Raw genomic sequence first — 6397 nt, 5'->3', positions numbered from 1 at the left:
CATTGACGGACACTACTGCTATTGCAGTAATTATATTTATGATACATCTTTTTTTTTTTTTTTAATATATTTATTATAATAATTGACAGTAAAATCAAGGATATAAGATGAATATGGATAAAATATCATTTTAATAGTCATAATCATATTATTAATATTGTTTTTTTCTGAGTTTCTGCACAGTAATAATTGCACAAACATACATATTTTAATACTTGTTTTTTTTTTTTTTTGCTTTGTTCGTTTTGTTTTTATTTTAAACAAGTAAGAGTCGTAACTCGTCACAGCGTGTAGTGTTTGGACGCTGCGGCCCCACCTGCGGGTTACCGAACGCGTCATCTTTTAACTCATTATTCAGATATATTAATTTTTTTGTCAATCTATAGATAAAATAAAAATACGAGTTGATTTAGGTAAATAAAATGATTTAAATTGAATTTCAGGAGAGATAGCCGATAGGAAACTGTCAATATTATATTATAATTATTATACAAAGTAATATAATATATATACGTGTTTATGACCATGTAGATTACACAGGTAGGAGGTAGTTATTGGAAAAATGCTCCTGGTGCTGCATCATCTGGTGGTGATGGCGTTTTGTTAGTAGTGGAATGAAATTTTTCTTCGGCATTGTGCCGACCCACCAAGGGCCCATCGTCATCGTCTAGCCGGTTGTTATAGCAGAGTGAGACATCAACATTCGAAAATAGTTTGACGTAGACAACGTGGTTTTCAATGAAAGTACTACGAGTCTGTGTCCTGTGAGAGACTTGAAGTCTGGTCAGAGGATGTAAAAATATACAACTTAAAGGCTTCGTAGCAAGATAAGGGTCTACTACAGTTATTTTACGAAAAAATTACAATTTTACGATGAATATAGGCGAAAGATTGTAATTTGTCGATATTGTCCATTGATTTTTTAAGTAGAACTCAGTTTGCGTGTTGAGAATAAGGTTAAAAACAAATTAGGACTAAGATTTTTCCGCACACGTTGTAGTATTAATGACCGACTAGGACTCTAAGTTACAGTGTGTACGAGACACCGATTTTTAAAGATGACAGAATAAATGACTCCATGACGACCATCACGACCTACAACGAATACTCATGCTCAATGTATACGGTATACCACACCCATATAGGTAACCCTCAAATATATTTATATAGAAAATAATTAATCAATTGGACAATACATTATATAATATGTATTATGTTAGGATTGAGTACCTACTTTATTCACATAAGGAAACGCTGACTTCAAACGTCAATATTTTTATTGCACACAGATTTCGAGTTTCCATGAAAAAAAAACCTTACAGGAAACGCGTCGGTATGTCAGTGGTTGGTTAAAAAAAGTTTAAGTTACTATTTAATACAGTTACTAAAAGTAATAATCACATATAGCACTATCATGAAATGTTCTGTTTGAAAACGCTGCAAGGTCAAAGATATAAAATAATACCTAAATAATTATACTAAACTATAAAAGTAAGCAACTATAAACGTGTGGACACACTGATTCTTAAACCTATTTACTTATATAATATACACTCGATAAAACTGAAAAAAGTTGGTATTAATACTGCAGTCCATTATAACGCGAAATACAGTTTTTATGGTTTGGTCGTTAAATATCTGATTACTTTTTATATTATCATTAGGAATAATACAAATCACGAATAAAATCGAAAGTGGACACTGGAAAAATCAGGAAATGTAGTTTAAATGTTTGATTCACATAAATTATTATTAAGCAATAATAATAAGACATTATGGCTTACACTTGTAGTCAAATTCAAGGTTACCATCTTCGTCAATGGGTCTCAATCTTAATTTAATATTATCACATTGAAGACTATATCTTATTCCGGAGATAAAATTAGTTTTGCAAATCAATCCATCAATTTCCGATGACTCGGTAAGAGAATTATAGGTACAATTTGGATTTGTATAGCCTATTTCAACACCAAAATGAAATGAAAATACCTGAATTTTTTTGGATCGCGTTCTCATTGTATATCTATTAGGAAAAACGCTTAGTAGCTCGTGTAATTTTTTGTTTTTAAGAAAACTGGCATGAATGGCATCAGTTAATTCATCATCGCTAATTTTTAAATTAGTTTCTGATAGTGATGTTAATTCCTCACCGTTATATAGAACCCCATTTTGTGAAGTACAAACTTCTAAAAAGCCATTACAATCATTTTCCCAGTCAGAATCCGTAAGATTTACATAACTATATTTGGTTGGTAGAAATACAACCAAGTCTGGCGTATTTAAAAGAAACAATTTATTATCTTTAATGAATTCTGTAACAGAATCACAACTTTGCGATACAACGTATAACAAAAAATTGATAAAAACTAAAAATGAATATAATGAGTTTATTAAAACCATTGTTAATACTTAAAGAACTCAAATTAAAAAAATACTAAAAGAAAAATGTTGTAGGCACCTATTAAAAAATAATTAAAACCTATATAATTTATTATATTTTATCATATCTTTCCTATGTTAAGTTTCCTGCAGTTAGCATTATTTAAAAATAAATGTACATAATATTATATATAAATATATACTATATTATTTTAAATACTTACATAAAACCATAAGTCAGTACTTGGAAAGCTTTGGTTATAAATATTATCAAAAAAATATTAAAGAATTTAATTGTAAGTAGAGTAGATTCACTTACTTTGCAAGTAGTATGACTACTAAACGGACACTAAACATTATAATGATTCTCCTCGTATTTATATTCAACCTTGCATAGCAGTCAGCAGTCTTTCCACTTCTTTTCTACTCAATTGTATATGATTTTCCAAGCTTCATTATACTACGATTACTAGTATTTATTAGACTTTTTTATGTGCTTAAACTAAAAAAAAATTCGATGAATTCTACTACATTATTTTAAATCTTGTTAAAAATTTTGTTGAAAATCTTACATAATAACAATTATTGGTTACTTCAAATTGTTTTGATACTCGATACGACGATACACCATATACCTATTTTAAAAATGTATTGTAATAATATCAAGTTATTTATTTTTATAGTAATATGATATTAACTAAGTCATAAATCATAAGAACAAGAACAAAAAGGTTTATTAGTCAACATTTGAATAATTAACATAAATATAAGTGTGTAATAAATGAAAACACTGATCAGTGATCATCACTTTTGACGCAATTTACTATACAAACAACCATAACACTAGATATTTGAATAATAATAATATGGCAACCATAAGTAATAAATTAGTTTTTCAAATGAATTCACACGTTTAAATTTATTAAACAACTTAATAATAATTATACAAAAGATTAATAATATGTATTTAAGCATTATAAAACAACTGGAAATAGTACACTATGTAATGACTCTAATTTCGTTTGCAATATTTATAGTAAAAAACATGTGCATTTTAACGTTGCACATTAAAGTGGATTCAAGTGGTTCAAGTTGTAACTATACATTTTGAACTAATAATATTTGGATTTATTGCGTTTTACCGCATTTTTAAATACCGAGAATAAATTTAACATAAAAATCATAAAGTTTTTTTATAACTTGTAAATAGTTCATTTTTCTCTAAAATCACGTTTGGAAATGGTATGTTTTGTAACAATAATTATTATCACTCATCTTCAAGCGCCATTTAACGTATATTAAATTTATACGCTGCATTTGACCACGACATTTGATTTCCAGTAAATTTTTCAATAATAATCGAACCAAGATATTTTTCGAAAAGTATTTTTTTAAATGTCACCTTTTAATAACATTTCATTATTTACCGTTGTTTAATGTAGGACATTCATTATTTCAAAGATTAATAACGTTTTTGAAAATATATTTTTTACACAATATCTTGAGTGGTTAAAAACCACAGTTTTGTAGATAAATATTTAACTTTTACTATATTTTATTGTGAAATTTTTTTTTTGAAATGTTTAAAAATTTAAAAAGTAATGTAAAAACAAATAACATAATTTGAATATTTTTATACCTAAGTAATAAGATAATATTAATTTGAAGTTTTTATATGAAACTTTTTATAACTTTGTTCTATGTAATGTGCATTATGCATACCTATATAGCGATATAAAAGCGAAATTAATTAATCATTGTTTATACCTATGTAATATACGTGAATAATAATTACTTACTTGGATACAATTCATAGCTGATATCTTCTCTCATAGTTGCGTTTTTTACAAGTGTAAAATGCCTTATATTGTTAGGTATAAATGTATGATACAATTTTTGTTGTTTGAATAGTACTATTTTGTTTGTCCGTGGCAAGAGACTAAACATAGAATATGCTTGGAGAGATGACAATAGCTACCGTTTATATACCTATTACCTACCACTAAATAACCACCAAATGATAATGCTTTACGGAAAACTTCGAAAACATGAACACGACCTTGTTACCTTCTTGCAGTCGACGACAGCCGACAACGTGAAACTGCAACAACACTGGGTTAGATTGCATCGTGGCCAAAAGCGTTTAGTGTTGTTTAGCTTTGCGTTAATTGCTCCAAGTCTCAGGGATATACGAAATAACGATAATTATTCTTAAACGTGTTTAACGCAGCATGCGCCCGCTAAAGCATCAGTACAATATAGTATAATATTATAATAATATATTATATAATTTTATTTTGAAAAACATTTCGGGCACAATTCATAAACATTTGTTGTGATGGTAAGTGTAATAAGTGTTCAGTTTAAAAATAAAATATTTCATTTTAATAATAGTACTTTATGGTGCAAATCTCTGGCATAACAAGTACGAGTAACTCAAATTATAAAGTAACAAATTCAATTAATAATTTTATGAATTACAATAATTAGAATAAATTATTATGATTATTAATAATCTGTAAATGTATTTATGGTATGTACATGTTTAATAAACAACTAAGAGTTCCATTCTTCTAGCGTGCTAAATATTATATATTAACAAAAACTATAGGTATGTATATACATATATCACGAATAAAATTAAATATAAACTATAATCACTTTTGTATGCTTATACTTTATGAATTCTGAAAAAATTTAGTTATCAGTAGACACATTCATCAATTTGATAACAAAACTAAATAAGTGATTACTTCTGTTAACCTAACCTTATTTACTACGAAACATAGTAAAAATTTAATGATAATAAAAATAAATAAATAAAATATAGATACATAATAATATGCCTATTTAATTTACATACAATCATATAAATATCATTAAATAATATTTTAATAAAATTATTTTTTTAAAGTCATCATAAGACGGATTGACACAAAAAGCATAAAATGATTGGATGTGTATTGTGTACGACTGTACTGGACCTTAACGTCCTTAACTATTCATGTTTATAAGTTCACAGATTGAATCATTTTATTGCTATTCACTCATTCAATCTGTTTAACGAAAATAAAATAAGAACTTAATTTCTATAATTTTGTTTTTTTTTATGAAAGGGACATTTCTTAACAATCCATCTTAATATATTGTACGTAAAAGATACATTTAAAACATTTTACGTTCAAATTACGAGGTATAATATTGTATTATTCAATTCTTTCCAAAATTCTAATAATTTTTAAAAATATTGAACCAAAAATAAAGATTTATTATAATATTGAAAAATAGTTTTAATCTAATTTCGTAGGATTAATAAAAATTTGAAAAAAAAAAGTTAAACAATAGTGTGTAGTTATAGTATTGTAATAAATAAAAATTATTATTACAGAACAACGATATTTAAAATCGTACAAACTCTATCAATCACGATTTTTTATTTTCTATTACTAGGAACTATTATTCTAAAATAGTAATTAAAAATTGATAAAAAAGTTAAATTTATTAAGTTTATGATTTAATTTATTGTTATAATTGTAATTTAAAAATCGTATTTCATAATTTAAATAACTAAATTGTATTATGATGCCATATTTTCATCATATAGTGCCTTTTTAGATGATTAATTAGGTACATACCACTATTTTTTGCTTCATTTAATATATTTTATGTAATATTTTACGATCGATCGAAACCCCTGCACGAGAATTGCAAGGATTCATTTTAGATATAAGTAAACGATAATATACGGAAACACATTGAATTTGTATTTGCAGTCGCTAATCAAACGTGACTTGAATGTATCCAGTATTGTCATCAACTACCCATACACAAAATAATTGATCAACTGACAAGTGATATTTTAAGCAAAATTGGTTATCGGAATTAGCAGGTAAATTATGCTATCGTTCGAGTCATTCGGGCAATAGCGACGACGAGAAAATTAAAACAATTATAATATGTAATGCCTCCTCTACATTATTCATGTGCGTACCTACGCAATAATATAAAAATATGTTGA

General features: G+C 26.5%; 1 long non-coding RNA gene across 2 annotated transcripts; it reads right to left on the bottom strand.

Annotated features, from left to right (window-relative positions):
• Positions 1–214: 214 nt before the first annotated feature.
• LOC112594797 lies at positions 215–4465 on the bottom strand. Of its 2 annotated transcripts, XR_003114667.1 has the most exons (4): positions 4179–4465; positions 2952–3014; positions 2699–2881; positions 215–1095 (listed from the first exon to the last, which is right to left on the bottom strand). It is a non-coding gene; the product is annotated as an uncharacterized LOC112594797 (long non-coding RNA). The 2 variants fall into 2 exon arrangements; XR_003114668.1 differs by lacking the exons at positions 2699–2881; positions 2952–3014; positions 4179–4465 and adding an exon at positions 2604–2691.
• Between the last annotated feature and the right edge of the window lie 1932 nt (positions 4466–6397).

The sequence above is a fragment of the Melanaphis sacchari genome, unplaced genomic scaffold (assembly GCF_002803265.2).
Source record: "Melanaphis sacchari strain LSU unplaced genomic scaffold, SCAv2.0 Contig23_pilon_pilon, whole genome shotgun sequence".
Taxonomy (NCBI): Eukaryota; Metazoa; Arthropoda; class Insecta; order Hemiptera; family Aphididae; genus Melanaphis; species Melanaphis sacchari.
This window is presented reverse-complemented; position numbering and strand designations above follow the sequence as displayed.